Source organism: Hemitrygon akajei, chromosome 1, assembly GCF_048418815.1.
Source record: "Hemitrygon akajei chromosome 1, sHemAka1.3, whole genome shotgun sequence".
Classification (NCBI taxonomy): Eukaryota; Metazoa; Chordata; class Chondrichthyes; order Myliobatiformes; family Dasyatidae; genus Hemitrygon; species Hemitrygon akajei.
This window is the reverse complement of record NC_133124.1, coordinates 148,503,620-148,522,444: the sequence shown is the minus strand read 5'-3', so window position 1 is coordinate 148,522,444 and position 18,825 is coordinate 148,503,620.

The following is an 18,825-nucleotide window of genomic DNA, read 5'->3' as shown; positions in this document are numbered from 1 at the left end:
AAATCAAACAGAACAGGCACATCGACCCCCAAACCTCTCCTCTCACACAAAAACACAAATCAAACAGAACAGGCACATCGACTCCCAAACCTCTCCTTCCACACAAAAACACAAATCAAACAGAACAGGCACATCGACCCCCAAACCTCTCCTTCCACACAAAAACACAAATCAAACAGAACAGGCACATCGACCCCCAAATCCCTCCTCCCACACAAAAACACAAATCAAACAGAACAGGCACATCGACCCCCAAATCCCTCCTCCCACACAAAAAAACAAATCAAACAGAACAGGCACATCGACTCCCAAATCTCTCCTCTCACACAAAAACACAAATCAAACAGAACAGGCACATCGACTCCCAAACCTCTCCTTCCACACAAAAAAACAAATCAAACAGAACAGGCACATCGACCCCCAAATCTCTCCTCTCACACAAAAACACAAATCAAACAGAACAGGCACATCGACCCCCAAACCTCTCCTCCCTGCACAAAAATACAAATCAAACAGAACAGACACATCAACCCACAAATCCCTCCTCTCACAAAAAATAAACAAATCAAACAGAACAGGCACATCGACCCACAAATCCTCCCTCCTGAGCAAAAAAAAAAGAAAAATTGGATGAAAAACAATGTATAGGAAAAATCATAGGCTGAAAAAAGACTATAGTCCAGGTTCGTAGCCACTCCTGGTGCTCCTGGCTTTCCTGATTCACTTCTTGAGTTCTTTTCTGGCATCTTTATAATCCTCAAGGTGCTGTTTAATTCTAGTTTCGAAAGCTTTTTCTTCAAAGAGTCTGTAGAAATCACAAGTCATTGGGTATATTTAATGTGGAGGTGATAGGTTCATGATGAGTCAAACGTTACAGGGAGAAGGCAGGGGAATGGGGTTGAGAGGGAAAATAAATTAGCCATGATGAAATGGCAACCCCGTCATAGAGTGGCCCAAGTCAGGCTGCAAAGGGAGGAGGGATGGACATTCTGTAAGAACTCAGAACTACAAAAATGGCAACAGAAGCTCCAAAGGCCTTACCCTCAGAGTGGAAGTATCTTCGCCTGGAAGATGTATGAATTCATGTATTGAAAGTGGAAGCCACAGGGCGAATTAGCATTCACCCCAGGTCAGATGGCTCTGCTGAGCTGCTGTTGGTGACCTATATCCCAGAAGGGGTGACAGGCTTTAAAAAATGATGGAAAGGCAGAGCAGACACGATGGGTTGAATGGCCTAATTCTGCTTCTATATCCATAAGATACTGGAGCAGAATTAGGCCATTTGGCCCATTGAGTCTGATCTTCCATTTGATCATGGCTAATCCAGTTTCCCTCTCAGCCTTCAGTCTCCTGCTTTCTCCCCATATCCCTACATGCTGACGCATCAAGTATCAATCAGTTTCTGCTTGTGGCAAGGAATTCCACAGATTCATCATTCTCTGGCTGAAAGAAATTTCTTCTCTTCTCCATTCAAGGTAGATGTCTCTCTATTCTGAGGCTGTGTCCTCCGGTCTTAAAATCTCCCACCACTTATGGTCTTATGCAAAGACACAACGTAGTGAAATCTCATGAGAAAATGGAAGGAATATAACAATACATACTAACTTTACTTTCCCTGAGGTAAAATGTTTGAATACTTGAGCAATTCAAATCCACAGATTTTCAGACCATTAAAGGAACAGATGTTATTCACATCATATAGTGGCTGCAAGCATTTAATATTATTGCAGAACAATACAGAGGCTCTACTGAACATTAGCCTTTATTAGAACATAGAAAACCTACAGCACAATACAGGCCCTTCGGCCCACAAAGTTGAGCCAAACAAGTCCCTACCTCTTAAAAGACCCTATCGCATCTGCCTCCACTACTGTTGCCGGCAGCCCATTCCAAGCAATCACCACTCTCTGAGTAAAAAACTTACCCCTGACATCTCCTCTGCAGCTACTCCCAAGCACCTTAATCCTGTGCCCTCTTGTGCTAGCCATTTCAGCCCTGGAAAAAGCCTCTGACTATCCACATGATCAATGCCTCTCATTGGTTTGTACACCTCTATCAGGTCACCTCTTATCCTCCGTCGCTCCAAGGTTCACTCAACCTATTCTCATAAGGCATGATCCCCAATTCAGGCAACATCCTTGTAAGTCAAGTCAAGTCACTTTTATTGTCATTTCAACCATAACTGCTGGTACAGTACATAGTAAAAATGAGAACATTTTTTCAGGACTATGGTGTTACATGACACAGTACAAAAACTAGACTGAACTACGTAAAAAAAACTACACTAGACTACAGACCTACCCAGGACTGCATAAAGTGCACAAAACAGTGCAGGCATTACAATAAATAATAACAGGACAATAGGGCAAGGTATCAGTCCAGGCTCTGGGTATTGAAGAGTCTGATAGCTTGGGGGAAGAAACTGTTACATAGTCTGGTCGTGAGTGCCTTTTCCCAGATGGCAGGAGGGAGGAGTTTGTATGAGGGGTGCGTGGGGTCCTTAATGATGCTGTTTGCTTTACGGATGCAGCGTGTAGTGTAAATGTCCATAATGGCGGGAAGAGAGACCCCAGTGATCTTCTCAGCTGACTTCACTATCAGTGGCAGGGTCTTGCGATCCGAGATGGTGCAATTTCCGAACCAGGCAGTGATGCAGATGCTCAGGATGCTCTCAGTACAACCCCGGTAGAATGTGATGAGGATGGGGGGTGGGAGATGGACTTTCCTCAGCCTTTGCAGAAAGTAGAGATGCTGCTGGGCTTTCTTTGCTATGGAGCTGGTGTTGAGGGACCAGGTGAGATTCTCCACCAGGTGAACATCAAGAAATTTGGTTCTCTTAATGATCTCTACTAAGATCGCCTCTGCACCCTTTCTATGGCTTCCACATCTTTCCTGTAGTGAGGCGACCAGAACTGAGCACAGTACTCCAAGTGGGGTCTGACCAGGGTCCTATATATCTGCAATATTACCTCTTGGCTCCTAAATTCAATTCCACGATTGATGAAGGACAATACACCGTATGCCTTCTTAACCACAGAGTCAACCTGCGCAGCTGCTTTGAGCGTCCTATGGACTCAGACCCCAAGATCCCTCTGATCCTCCACACTGCCAAGAGTTTTACCATTAATACTATATTCTGCCATCAGATTTGACCTACCAAAATGAACCACTTCACACTTATCTGGGTTGAACTCCATCTGCCACTTCTCAGTCCAGATTTGCATCCTATCAATGTCCCACTGTAACTTCTTACAGCCCTCCACAGTATCCACAAGACATCTAATCTTTGTGTCATCAGCAAACTTAATAATCCATTCCTCCACTTCCTCATTCAGGTCATATATAAAAATCTCGAATAGTAAGGGTCCCAGTGTAGTCTCTGAGGCACTACACTGGTGACGACCGCCATGCAGAATATGACCCATCTACAACCACTCTTTGCCTTCTGTGGGCAAGCCAGTTCTGGATCCACAAAGCAATGTCCCCTTGGATCCCATGCCTCCTTACTTTCTCAATAAGCCTTGCATGGGGTACCTTATCAAATGTCTTGCTGAAATCCATATACACTACATCTACTGTTCTTCCTTCATCAATGTGTTTAGTCACATCCTCAAGAAATTCAATCAGGCTCATAAGGCACAACCTGCCCTTTACAAAGCCGTGCTGACTACTCCTAATCATATTATACCTCTCCAAATGTTCATAAATCCTGCCTCTCAGGATCTTCACCATCAACTTACCAACCACTGAGTTAAGACTCACTGGCCTATAATTTCCTGGGCTATCTCTACTCCCTTTCTTGAATAAAGGAACAACATTCGCAACCCTCCAATCTTCCAGAACTTCTCCCGTCCCCATTGATGATTCAAAGATCATCATCAGAGGCTCAGCAATCTCCTCCTTCGCCTCCCACAGTAGCCTGGAGTACATTTCATCTGGTTCCGGAGAGTTACCCAACTTGATGTTTTCCAAAAGCTCCAGCACATCCTCTTTCTTAATATCTACATGTTCAAGCTTTTCAGTCTGCTGCAAGTCATCACTATTATCACCAAGAGCCTTTTCCATAGTGAATACTGAAGTAAAGTATTCATTAAGTAGCTCTGCTATTTCCTCCGGTTGCATACACACTTTCCCACTGTCACACTTGATAGGTCCTATTCTTTCACGTCTTATCCTCTTGCTCTTCACATGCTTGTAGAATGCCTTGGGGTTTTCCTTAATCTTCCCCACCAAGGCCTTCTCATGGCACCTTCTGGCTCTTCTAATTTGCTTCTTAAGCTCCTTCCTGTTAGCCTTATAATCTTCTAGATCTCTAACATTACCTAGCTCTCTGAACTTTTTCTTTTCTTCTTGAGTAGATCTATTACAGCCTTTGTACACCACGGTTCCTATACCTTACCATAACTTCTCTGTCTCATTGGAACGTACCTATGTAGAATCTTACACAAATATCCCCTGAATATTTGCCACATTTCTTCCTTACTTTTCCTTGAGAATGTGTTTCCACTTTAAACCTCCAGTTTCCTGCCTGATAACCTCTTAATTCCCCTTACTCCAATTAAATGCATTTCTAACTTGGCTCTTCCTATCTCTGTCCAATGCTATTGTAAAGGAGGTAGAATTATGAACAGAAGCAGTTTCAGCGACAGGTTACTGTCGATGCAATGCTCCTCAGACAGGATGAAGAGGTCAATACTCCCCAATGCCATTAGGCTTTACAATTCAACTGCCAGGACTTAAGAACTTTTTTTAAAGCTATTATTAATGCTTTTTGAGTTAGTGATTTAGATGCATATCATATTATTACTGAGTTAAGTATTGTATGTAATGAGTTTTTGCTACAACAAGTGTATGGGACATTGGAAAAAATGTTGAATTTCCCCATGGGGATGAATAAAGTATCTATCTATCTATCTATCTATCTATCTATCTCCAAAATGCTTTCCCACTGAGAGATCTGACACCTGACCAGGTTCATTTCCCAATACCAAATCAAGTACAGTCTCTCCTCTTGTAGGCCTATCTACATATTGTGTCAAGAAATCTTCCTGAATACACCTAACAAACTCCACCCCATCTAAACCCCTTGCTCTAAGGAGATGCCAATCGATATTTGGGAAATTAAAATCTCCCATCACGACAACTCTGTTATTATGATACCTTTCCAGGATCTGTTTCCCTATCTGCTGCTCGATATCCCTGTTACTATTGGGTGGCCTATAAAAACAGACAGTAAAGTTATTGACCCTTTTCTGTTCCTAATCTGCACCCACAGAGACTCCATAGACAATCCCTCCGTATCGTCCACTTTTTCTGCAGCCGTGACACTATCTCTGATCAACAGCGCAATGTCCCCACCTCTTTTGCCTCCCTCCCTGTCCTTTCTGAAACACCTAAAACCCGGCACTTGAAGTAACCAGTCCTGTCCCTGAGCCATCCAAGTCTCTGTAATGACCACCACATTATATCTCCAAGTACTGACCCACGCTCTAAGCTCATCCGCTCTGTTCATAACAGTCCTTGCATTAAAATAGACACATCTCAATCCTTCTGTCTGAGCGTGTCCCTTCTCTATCACCTGCCTATCCTTCCTCTTGCACTGTCTATAAGCTTTCTCTATTTGTGAGCTGACCTCCTCCTCCTCCCCAGTCTCTTCAGTTGGCTTCCCACCCCCAACAATTCTAGTTTAAACCCAGTAACCCTAGCAAACCTCCCCTTCAGGATATTGGTCCCCCTGGGATTCAAGTGCACCCCATCCTTTTTGTACAGGTCACACCTGCCCCAAAAGAGGTCCCAATGATCCAGAAATCTGAATCCCTGTCCCCTGCTCCAATCCCTCAGCCACACATTTATCCTCCACCTCATTCTATTCCTGTACTCACTGTTGTGTGGCACAGGCAGTAATCCCGAGATTACTACCTTTGTGGTCCTGCTTCTCAACTTCCTTCCTAATTCCCTGTAGTCTTTTTTCAGGACTTCTTCTCTTTTCCTACCTATGTTATTGGTACCAATATGCACCACGACTTCTGGCTGTTCTCCCTCCCACTGCAGGATATCTTGGACATTATCCGATACATCCCAGACCCTGGCATCTGGGAGGCAAACTACCATCCAAATTTCTTTCCTGCATCCACAGAATCACCTGTCTGACCTCCTAACTATAGAGTACCCTATCACTACTGCCTTCCTCTTCCTTTCCCTACCCTTCTGAGCCACAGGGCCAGACTCTGTGCCAGAGGCACGGCCACTGTCACTTCCCCCAGGTAGGCTGTTCCCCCTCCAACAGTACGCAAACAGGAGTACTTATTGTCAAGGGGTACAGCCACAGGGGTACTCTCTAGTACCTGACTCTTCCCCTTCCTGACTGACCCACTTATCTGTCTCCCCAGGCTCCGGTGTGACCACCTGCCTGTAACTCCTCTCTATCACCTCCTCGCTCTCCCTGACCAGACGAAGGTCATCGAGCTGCATCTCTGGTTCCCTAACTTGGTCACTAAGGAGCTGCATCTCGACACACCTGGTGCAGCTATGACTGTCCGGGAGGCTGGGAGACTCCAGGACCTTGCACATCTGACACTGAGCACAGAAAACTGGCCTCATACACATACTTCTTACCTCACCTTTATACATCTACCTTAAAAAGATGTATAAAACTGCTTCTCTTTATCTCAGTGGCTTAGGATGAAAAACATTATTACAAAGAGCTGGAGATTGCTTGACCAGGATTAATGCCAATTTCTCATCTCAGATTCATCTTTATATAATAGGTTAGCACTTTTCAATGCCAGAGTACTGTGCCATAGGATTCCAGTAAATTCCTGTTGTATGTGGAGAGCATTCTAACTGGTCTGGTATGGAGGGGCTACTGCAAGGACTGGAAAAAGCTGCAGTGGGTTGCAGACTCAGCCAACTCCATTTCGGGCACTGGCCTCCCAACCATCGAGGAGATCTCCAAAAAGCAGTGCTTTAAAAACGCAGCATCCATCATTAAGGACTTTCACCAAGTAGGACATGCCCTCTTCTCATTCCTGTTATCAGAAAGGAGGTACAGGAGCCAAAAGCCTTAATTTTTCAGCAACACCTTCTACTACTCTGCCATTTCAATTTTCAAGTTTCACATTCCTCAGTGTGCACATCACAGGGGATCTCATCTGGAATGCACATTCCGACAGAGTGGTGAGAAAAACATAACCTCAGACGGTTGAAGAAGTTTGGCATGAGTCCCCAAGTCCTCAAGACTTTCTACAGGGACACCATTGACTGGCTGTGTACTACTCTTATCGCAGGGCACAGCCCAGCGCATCTGTAGATGTGAACTTCCCTCTTTTCAGGAAATTTGCAGCAGCAGGTGTGTAAAAAGGGCCTGGAGGATTATCAGGGATTCCAGCCGCCCCAACCACAAACTGTTTCAGCTGCTTTCATCTGGCATCTGGTACCGCAGCATAAAGGCCAGGCCCGGGACAGCTTCTTTCACCAGGCCATCGGATTTATCAACACATATTGATCTGACTGTACATACATGTATATGAGCAATTGTGTATACAATCTTAGTGCTTGGATAATATCCTCCCACAGTTCCCTTCCTTAGCACCTGTACAGTGACAGAGATGCAACATAAAGATTTTTACTCCCTCATATTGTGAGGTGGATGTAAGAAATATAAAAACATTCTAAATTTGAATTTTGAATGGTCCATGAACCATGAGCTCTATATCACTATGTTTGTTCCCTTTTGTACTACTTGTACTAATTTTTTATATACTGTATATTTCTTGTTATAACTTATCATATTTCTTACGTATTGCACTATACTGCTGCCACAAAACAACAAATTACACAACATGCAGTATGTCAGCGATAATAAACCTGATTCTGAGAAGACAGCTAATGATGCTTTTGTGATAAAGTGGTGCATCACAGATATCTCTGCTCACCGATGAAATAGCCAAGGCCAGGTGCACAGGTTTATGAAGATAATGAAGATGGTTTCAATTATAACAGTAGGGTTTCCAGACAAGACTCTGGAATGCTCCTCTTGTGGGATGTGGGAAGTCAGGGAAACCTCCAGTATCCCTGATGATTACTCCTGTGAGAAGTGTATCCAGATGCAACTCCTCTTAGACTGTGTTAAGTCTGGAGCTGGATGAGTTCCAGATCATTCGGGAGGCTGACAGATTGATCAACATGTGATACAGGAAGGAGCAGTTTAACTTTGAGTAGCAGGGGGTTGACAACCAGAACACCAGAGCAGATAGTGGAGTGACTCTCACAAAATGCGGGAGGAGCTCATAACGCCAGGTAGCATCCATAGAAATGAACAAACAGTTAACGTTTTTGGCCAACACCCTTTTTCAGGACTGTTTGTTCATTTCAATGAATGCTTTTTGACCTGCTGGGTTCCTCCAGTATTTTGTGTGTGTTGCCAGAACAGATAGTGGAGTAGTTGTGGGGGAAGATGATGTACAAAGACAGGGATTGAAAGGTTGAGCATGGTGGGACAAATGTTCTGAACTGTGAATATTTCAGTGTAAAGAGGATTGAGGAAAGGCGGATGAGCTTTGGGCATGTATCAGCACATGGAATTATGATATTGTAGCTATTAGTTTAAAAGTAATTATGGAAAAGGACAGGTCTGATCTGTGGGTTGAGATTCGAAACTGGAGAAATACCAATTTTGATGGTATCAGAAATGATCTGGCAAATGTGTATTCGGGCAGGTTTCTTTCTAGCAAAGGTGTAGTTGTTAAGTCAGAGGCCTTCAAAAGTGAAACTTTGAGAGTATGGAGTTTGTATGTTTCTGTCAGAACAAAAGGCAAGGATAACAGATATAGGGAACATTGGTTTTTCAGACATAGACATCCTGGTGAAGAAGAAGAAGGAGCATAGTATAGTAGGTATAGATTGGAAGGAGCAATTGAGGTGCTTATGGAGTATGAGAAGTGTAAGAGAACACTTACAGCATATCAGTGGGGCTGAAAGAAGACATGAGAGTGTTCCAGCAGACAAGGTAAAAGAGAATTCCACGATCTTTTACAGATATTTTAAGAACAAAAGGAAGGCAAGGGACATAATTGATCCGCTGAAAGATCAGAATGGCAATCTATGCAGGGAGTCCAAAGAGATAGGGGAAATCTTAAATGTATTTCTTGCATCTGTATTTACTTGGGAGATGGACACAGAGTCGATAGATGTGAGGCAAAGCGGCAGCGAGGGCATGGGCCCGACACAGGTGACAGAGGAAGAGGGGTTTGCTGTTCTGAGGCAAAGTAGGCTTGATAAGTCCGTACATTTAACAAGCTGTTCCTTCTGACTGGTGGGAGGCTAATGAAGAAAATGCATAGATATTTAAAATATGCCTATCCTTGGGTGAGGTATCAGGAAGATTAGAGAATAGATAATGTTCCATTGTTTAAGAATGGTTCTAAGAATATGCCAGGAAATTATAGCCTGGTGAGTCTGACATCATTAGAGGGAAAGTTATTGTAAGATATATAAATATTTGGAAAGTCAGGGACTGTGGATAGACAGCATGGCTTTGTGAGTGATAGGTCATGTCTAACCAATCTTACAGTGTATTTGAGGAAGTTACCAGGAAAGTTGATGAAGGCAAGGCGGTGGCTGTTTGCTACATGAACTTCAACAAGGTATTTGACAAAGTCCCGCATGGAAGCTGGTCAAGGAGGTTCAGTCAATTGGCATTCAAGATGAAGTAGTAAATTAGATTAGATATTGGCTTTGTGGGGGAAGCCAGAGAGTGGTAGTAGATGGCTGCCTCTCTAACTGGAGGCCCATGACTAGTGGTGTGCTGCAGTGAACGGTATTAGGTTTTTTACTGTTTGCTTTGATCAAAGTCAATGATTTGGATGACGGAATTGATGACTTTGTGGTCAAATCTGTCAATGATACAAGGATAGGTGGAGGACCAGCTGTGTTGAGGGAGTGGGGAGTCTGCAGAAGGAGACAGAGTAGAATAATGGGCAAAGAAATAGCATATGGAATATAGTGTAGGGAAGTATATGGTCATGCACATTGGTAGAAGGAATACCAAATTCTAAATGGGGATAAAAATCAACAGCCAGAGGTACAAAGGAACTTGGGAGTCCTTGTGCATAATTCTCTAATAGTTAATTTGCTGGTTGACTATTATGAGCAGTTTTGGACCCTTATCTAAGAGAAGATGTTGACATTGGAGGTTCACAAGAATAATACCTGAAATGAAAGGGTTAACATATGAGGAGCTTTTGATGGCTCTGGTCCTGTGCTCACTGGAGTTTAGAAGAATGAGGGTGATCTTATTGAAACCTTCTGAATATTGAAAGGCTGAGAGAGTGGAGGTGGAAAGGATGTTTCCTATAGTGGGCACAGCCTCAGAACAGAGGGTATCAATTTGGAACAGCGATGAGGTGGAGGGTGGTGTATCTGTGGAATTCATTGCTACAGAAAGCTGTGGAGGCCAACTCATTGAGTATATTTAAAGCGGAGGTTGATAGGTTCTGGAATAATTCTCAGCTGAATAAATCTACATTCAGAGGCCAACTTATTAGGTACCTCCTGCTACCAAGTGTTTGAGGTCATCTGCTGCCATAGCCCAACCACTTTAAGGTTTGACATGTTGAGCTTTCAGAGATGTTCTTCTGCACACCTCTGTTGTAATGCATGATTATTTGAGTTATTGTTGCCTCCCTGTTAGCTTGAACACGTCTGACCAATTTTTTCTGACCTCTCATTAACAAGGCACCTTCACCTACAGAACTGCTGCTCACTGGATAGAAACATAGAAACGTAGAAAACCTACAGCACAATACAGGTGCTCTGGCCCACAAAGTTGTGCCGAACATGTCCCTACCTCAGATATTACTAGGTTTACCTACAGCCCTCTATTTTACTAAGCTCCATGTATCTATCTAAAAGCCTCTTAAAAGCCCCTATCGTATCCGCCTCCACCACCATTGCTGGCAGCCCATTCCACGTACTCACCACTCTCTGCGTAAAATACTTACCCCTGACATCTCCTCTGTACCTACACCCCAGCACCTTAAACCTGTGTCATCTTGTGGCAACAATTTCAGCGCTGGGAAAAAATCTCTGACTATCCACACGATCAATACCTCTCATCATCTTATACACCTCTATCAGGTCACCTCTCATCCTCCGTCGCTCCAAGGAGAAATGGCCAAGTTCACTCAACCTATTCTCATAAGGCACGCTCCCCAATCCAGGCAACATCCTTGTAAATCTCCATCCTTTCAATGGCTTCCACATCCTTCCTGTAGTGAGGCGACCAGAACTGAGCACAGTACTCCAAGTGGGGTATGACCAGGGTCTTAAATAGCTGCAACATTACCTCTCGGCTCCTAAACTCAATTCCAGGATTGATGAAGGCCAATACACCATGTGCCTTCTTAACCACAGAGTCAACCTACACAGCAGCTTTGAGTGTCCTATGGACACAGACCCCAAGATCCCTCTGATCCTCCACACTGCCAAGAATCTTACCATTAATACTATATTCTGCCATCATATTTGAGCTACCAAAATGAACCACTTCACACTTATCTGGGTTGAACTCCATCTGCCACTTCTCAGCCCACCGTTTTGCATCCTGTCGATGTCCTGTTACACTCTGACAGCCCTCCACACTATCCACAACACCTCCAACCTTTGTGTCATCAGCAAACTCACTAACCCATCACTCCACTTCTTCATCCAGATCACTTATAAAAATCACAAAGAGTAAGGGTCCCAGAACAGATGCCTGAGGCACTCCACTGGTGACCAACCTCCATACAGAATATGACCCATCTACAATCACTCTTTGCCTTCTGTGGGCAAGCCAGTTCTGGATCCACAAAGCAGATCCCATGCCTCCTTACTTTCTCAATAAGCTTTGCATGGGGTACCTTATCAAATGCCTTGCTAAAATCCATATACACTACGTCTACTGCTCTACCTTCATCAATGTGTTTAGTCACATCCTCAAAAAATTCAATCTGGCTCATAAGGCACGACCTGCCCTTTACAAAGCCATGCTGACTATCCCTAATCATATTATACCTCTCCAAATGTTCATAAATCCTGCCTCTCAGGATCTTCTCCATCAACTTACCAACCACTGAGGTAAGACTCACTGGTCTATAATTTCCTGGGCTATCTCTATTCCCTTTCTTGAATAAAGGAACAACACCCGGAACCCTCCAATCCTCTGGAACCTCTCCCATTCCCATTGATGATGGAAAGATCATCACCGGAGTCTCAGCACTCTCCTCCCTCACCTCCCAAAAGTAGCCTGGGGTACATCTCGTCCGGTCCCAGTGACTGGTCCAACTTCGAGGAAATCTGCAGATGCAGGACTCGGCCCGAAACGTCGACTGTACTTCTTCCTATAGATGCTGCCTGGCCTGCTGTGTTCCACCAGCATTTTGTGTGTGATGCTTATCCAACATGATGCTTTCCAAAAGCTCCAGCACATCCTCTTTCATAATATCTACATGCTCAAGCTTTTCAGTCTGCTGCAAGTCATCACTACAATCACCAAGATCCTTTTCCATAGTGAATACTGAAGTAAAGTATTCATTAATACCTCTGCTATTTCCTTCGGTTCTATATGCACTTTCCCATTGTCACACTTGATAGGTCATATTCTTTCACATCTTATCCTCTTGCTCTTCACATACTTGTAGAATGCCTTGTTTTTTTTTGTATCGTTTTCTGTAAACAATAGAGGAATGGTTCCCAAAGTGGGTGATATAGCCACATGGGTGTTTCCAAGGGGGACACTTAGTAGTAAGGGGGTGGGGAGGCAACTGAAAAATTCTTAATTTAAGAAATTAATTACTTATTAAGCCTTTTATCCTCAGTGCTTCATAATTGTTTTTAATGATCATGTAATCACCTCATCTCTTGCAACCCAACATCCTCTTAGTTTTGCTCGAAGTGTATTACTGTATAGTTGTTGAAAAGCAATGTGACACTTCGGTATTTGGCATATCCTGAGAAACTGGGACTGTAGAAATTGTGTTATTTCCAGGCCCAGCCTGCACATTATTGCCATTCATTACTGTAGTAAGGTTAGCTAGTACTGTTTGCATATTCTAATCACACAGTGACACACTTCCTGTGAATTAGGGCATAGCATTCAACATGGTAAATTTCAGAATCTGCCCTTTCATATGGTCTTGACCAATGGCCTAACCATATCACTGCCCCACTTTATGTACCTCAGGCAGAGAGTCAGACTTTGACATCATGACTTTCCCCTTTATTGATCGCAGTGCTTGAGGTTGGACTTAAACAATGTGTGATTGACTGAGGTTGCTAATCCATAACGAAAATGGCAGAACCAGATCAAACAAAAAAAGTGTTGACAGTATAATGTAGAGAATTTGAAATGTGGATTTATACCAACACTCAACAACCAAGCATCGGCCAACGTATCTGTTGTGAGAGATAGCTTTTCAAAGGAGGCAATAAAACTGTCTAAGCTTCTTGAACATTTGAAGAGGATACACTGTGATAAAGCAATTAAGAATTTGGCTTATTTTCAGCCACTTCATGGAAACTTTCAGAAAAGGAAAACACTTCACAAAATATTTGCCAGCGCTTCACAACAAAACAGTAATGGTTTGCATTCTTCATACAACATTTCATAGTTCATATCTAAATCTGGAAAGCCCCATGCAACTGGAGAATAACTGATTCTGCCAACAGTAAGGGAGGTTCTGCGTATGGATTTGCATAAATCCCCACACCTAATTATTGAAATGATTCTAATCAGTGGCAACTCTGTTAAAGAAAAGATGAAATGTCTGAGAATGTGAAAGACACATAGTGTAACATACTTAGGACAACCTGCAGTTGGATGAATCATCTTTGCCAGGAAATGAATCTTGCTTCATAAAAGATAAAAGCACGGTTCAAGTGTTGTTATCTGCAAGTGGATTAAAAAAAGGTATGATAGAGGATTCAGTATTTTGTGTTGTTAAGCAAATTTTCAAAGAGAGGTTCATTCCACTTACCGACTTTCTTGCTTGTACAATAGATATGAAATCATCAATGACACGACACCACCATGGGGTTATTACTTTCTTGAATAAAGCTATAACTAATATATTTATCATTCACTCTGTAATTCATAGACATCTTGTTGCAAAAAAAACCTAAATACTGTTATCACAGCGATAAATAAAGTCAAGTTCCATGCTCTCAGTATTCGACTATTTTGAGAGCTTTGTACTGAGAATGATGAACAGTTTGAATGTTTCCTATTGCACACAGAAGTTAGATAGCTCTCAAAAGGAAACTGCCGAGATATTTTTATACATGTTTTAAAACTACAATGAAGTTCTTTGAAGACACAAATGCTTCATTCAGTAATCAACTTTAGAATATTAGGCATCGCATTGCTCATTTGTCAGATTTATTCATAAAGCTTAATTAAATCAATCTTCAATTGGAAAGAAAGATGTGAATCTGATCAAAGTCGGATCAGTAGTCTCCACATTTCTGTCCAAGTTAACCCTATTTACATGCGACATTGGCCATTGTGACTTTTCCCAGTTTCCAAGCCACTCTGAGTTGAAAGAGAAAGAAAGAAAGAAAGAATACCAGATGATGATCTTCAAGTAAACTGTGCCCACCTGGGTGAGCTGCAAAAAGACATTTCAGAGAGGTTTTAGGATCTTCTCTTGATCCAAATTCCAGATTGGGTAACAAATCCATTCCTGAACACTGGTAATGATGTACTAACAGGAAGGATGGAGGAAGAACTGATCTCGCTACAAAATGACTTTGAGCTGAAGTCGAGGTTCAAAAATTCGTATCAAGACTTTTGAGTGCAGTAAAAAAATCTCTGAATGTTATCTTGCACTGTAGAAAAAGGTCAAGGTCTTCTTTATTGTCTTTCCAACATCATATGGAGCATAGTTTCAGTGCAGTCACCCGACTTCTTTCAAAGCAGACTGGAAATTATTGAACATGGGGATGTGAGACTCCTTCTGAGTGACATTCAGCCTGATGTTGAGAAGCTGATCTCACTGTACCAAGCCCATCCATCTCAATGAAAGGTGAAAAAGCAATGAAGTAGTGAATAGATGGACTAATAATGAATGCTCTAAAATTGTTGATAAAATTGATTTTACTGTAATTCAATAAAGGAATGATTTTATTTGCAGCTTTAAATAGATCTAAATATTATTTGTCACTGCATTGAATTTGCAGATCCTATTTTCTTTCACTGTGTATCGTAAATCAAAATGCTAATAGTTTTAATGTAATGGTTGGAAAGGGAGAAGGGGGTGGTCTGGGAGCCAAGGGGACAGTAACATACATGTTTTTGGAAACCCTGCTCTAGAGACTGTTGTGTGTGAATATTGCAGGACATACCCAAACCGCCCTGTCTGGCAGCAACAATCATTCCACAGTCACATTTTTCCCCATTCTGATGTTTGGTCTGAACAACAACTGAATTTGTTATTTATGTCTGCATGCTTTTATGTACCAGGTTGCTGCCACATGATTGGCTGTTTAGATATTTGCATTAATGAGCAATTGTATCTAATAAAGTGACCACTGAACGTAGACTGCAGAGTCCCCACATCAGCACAGCTCTAGACAGTCTATAGAGAGCAAGAGGTACCATCCCCAGAGTGTGACTGATCTTGTGAGTTACCAGAAGCTGGGCTTTACTGGAGTGCTTTAAATGTAATGCACAGCCACCCACTGTTTATTTCTTCCACTGTAGCTGAGTCTAATAAAGGCAGACGTTGGCTGTTATTGATGGACAGAGTTTGCGTTGTTTCAAATGTGCTGACTGAACTCATTTTCTCACTTTGAATTTTTTTCTGGGAAGTGAAGCATTGTGAACACCCACTCACTGGCAAAAGTGCAAAATCGGAAAATGGTAGTCAGGGGGAGGGGTGGAGGGCAAAATCAGCCAGAGTGATTAGGTCTTTTGCTGTGGTATTAATCGTAATGTTAGTGGATGTCAGAAGTGACTTCTGCTGTGATAATGGCCCAAAGGAAACATGTTAACAAGCTTAAAATTGTAACTTCAAGTAGAAAATGAATAAGAAGGTGTAATTAAACAAAGCAACGAATGAGATTTTGAACTTGCAAACTGAATTGTGTGAAGTAATTGTGAGAGTTTAGTGGTTCTGAGAACATAGACATAGAATAGTAAAGGACAGTATAGGCTATTTGGCCCATAATGTTATGCCAATATTTTAAACCACCCCAAAATCAATCTACACTTCTGTCCCCCAAGGCCCTCCATTTTTCTTTCATCCATGTGCCTACCTAAGAATTTCTCAAATATCCTTTATACACCTGCCTCTACCACCAACCCTGACAGCTCACTCCATACACGCACCACTCTCTGTGTAAAAAATCTACTTCTGACATCCCCCCCCCCTCAACTTACCTTCATTCACCTTTCGTATTAGTCATTTCTGCCCTGGGAGGAAGGCACTGACTGTCCATTCGGTCATCTTAAACACTCTATCAAATTGCCTCCCAATCTTCTTCACTCCAAAGAGAAAATTCCGAGAATGCTTAACCCATCTCATAAGACATGCTCTCTATTCCAGACAATAATTTGATAAATCTCCTCTGCTCCCTCTCTAAAGCTTCCACATTCTTCCTATAATGAAGTGATTAGAACTGAACACAATACTCCGAGTATTGTATACAAAATTATGAGGGGTATACATAGCGTAAATGTAAGCAAGCTTTTTCCACTGAGATTGGATAACACTACAAGTAGGGGTCATAGGTTAAGGGTGAACACTGAAATGTTTAATGGAAACTTCTTCACTCAGAGTGTGGTGAGAGTGTGGAATGAGCTGCCAGTGGAAGTGGTGGATGTGGGCCCAGTTTCGATATTTAAGAGAACTTTGGATAGGTGCATATGTGGATGGGAGGTGTACTGAGGGCAATGGTCCAGGTAGGTCAATGGGACCAGGCAGAATAGTAGATTGGCATGGACTAGATGGGCCAAAAAGCTCATATCTATGCTGCAGTGATCTATGACTCTATGACTATGTGGTCTAATCTGAGTTTTATCGAGCTGTAACATTGCTTTGTAGCTCTTGAACTTAAATCTCCTGACTAATGAAGACAATCACATCTTACACCTTAACTTGCTAATAAAACATTGACCTTTATTGCAAAGAGTATGGAGAAAAAAATTAGGAAGTCTGCAAAGTAATGGTGAGACTCCACCTTGAGGAGTGCATATAGTTTTGGTCTCCAGGATGGATGTACTTGTGGGAGAGATGATGCAGAGAAGGATCCCAGAGAAGGATGATTCTTACATATTGAATGAAGGGTCTCAGTCCAAAACTTTGACTGTTTATTTCTTTCCATAGATGTTTCCTGACCTGTTGAGTTCCTCCAGAATTTTATGAATGTTGCTCTGGATTTCCAGCATCTGCAGAATCTCGTGCGTTTACATTGCGTTTAGAATAAAAGCATAGTTTCAGTTTCAGAAGAAGAACTTAAGGGTGAACTTCCTCTCTTAGAGGGTTATCAGTTCCTGGAATTTTCTATCCCCGAGGAAGTATCAGTGAAATAAGGTAGATACCGACTGACATTTAAATTACAAGGAATTCATGAAAGTGGAGAGAGGCCAAGGTTGGATCAGCCATAATCTATTAAATGATGGAGGGTTCGTGAGGGTTTGATCAGCCTAATCCTCCTCTTTTGGTTCCTCTTTTGGGGTGTGTCAGGAATGGACAGGAGGAAGAGTATAGGAAACTGATACAGGACTTTGTGATATGGTGCAACTCAAACTACCTGCGTCTCAATATCACCAAGACCAAGGAGATGGTGGTGGACTTTAGGAGATCTAGGCCTCATATGGAGCCAGTGATCATTAATGGAGAATGTGTGGAGCAGGTTAAGACCTACAAGTATCTGGGAGTACAGTTAGACGAGAAGCTAGACTGGACTGCCAACACAGATGCCTTGTGCATGAAGGCACAGAGTCGACTGTACTTCCTTAGAAGGTTGGCGTCATTCAATGTTTGTAGTGAGATGCTGAAGATGTTCTATAGGTCAGTTGTAGAGAGCGCCCTCTTCTTTGTGGTGGCATGTTGGGGAGGCAGCATTAAGAAGAGGGACGCCTCACGTCTTAATAAGCTGGTAAGGAAGGCGGGCTCTGTCGTGGGCAAAGTACTGGAGAGTATAGCATCGGTAGCAGAGCGAAGGGTGCTGAGTAGGCTACGGTCAATTATGGAAAACCCTGATCATCCTCTACATAGCACCATCCAGAGACAGAGAAGCAGTTTCAGCGACAGGTTGCTATCGATGCAATGCTCCTCAGACAGGATGAAGAGATCAATACTCCCCAATGCCATTCGGCTTTACAATTCAACCGCCAGGAGTAAGATATGTTAAAGTGCCGGGGTTAGGACTCAATGTATTTAAGTAAACTACTTAAGAACTTTTTAAAAGCTATTATTAATGCTTTTTGAGAGGGTGATTTTAGATGCATATCATAATTTTACTGAGTTAAGTATTGTATGTAATTAGTTTTGCTACAATAAGTGTATGGGACATTGGAAAAAATGTTGAATTTCCCCATGGGGATGAATAAAGTATCTATCTATCTTAGTTTCATAGTATATTGATTGAAGAATTAATAGCTTTGTCACCATTCTGTTTGTAAAAAGGAGCCAAAATATCTCTGTTTCTCTCCCCACAGATACTGCCTGACATTCTAAGATTTTTATCCAGCATTTTCCACTTCTTTAATTCAGTTTTCCAGCATCTCTGGACTTTTGAGTGTCAGTCAGTGCATTTTCAATATTCCACTGCAGATTGTTTGAC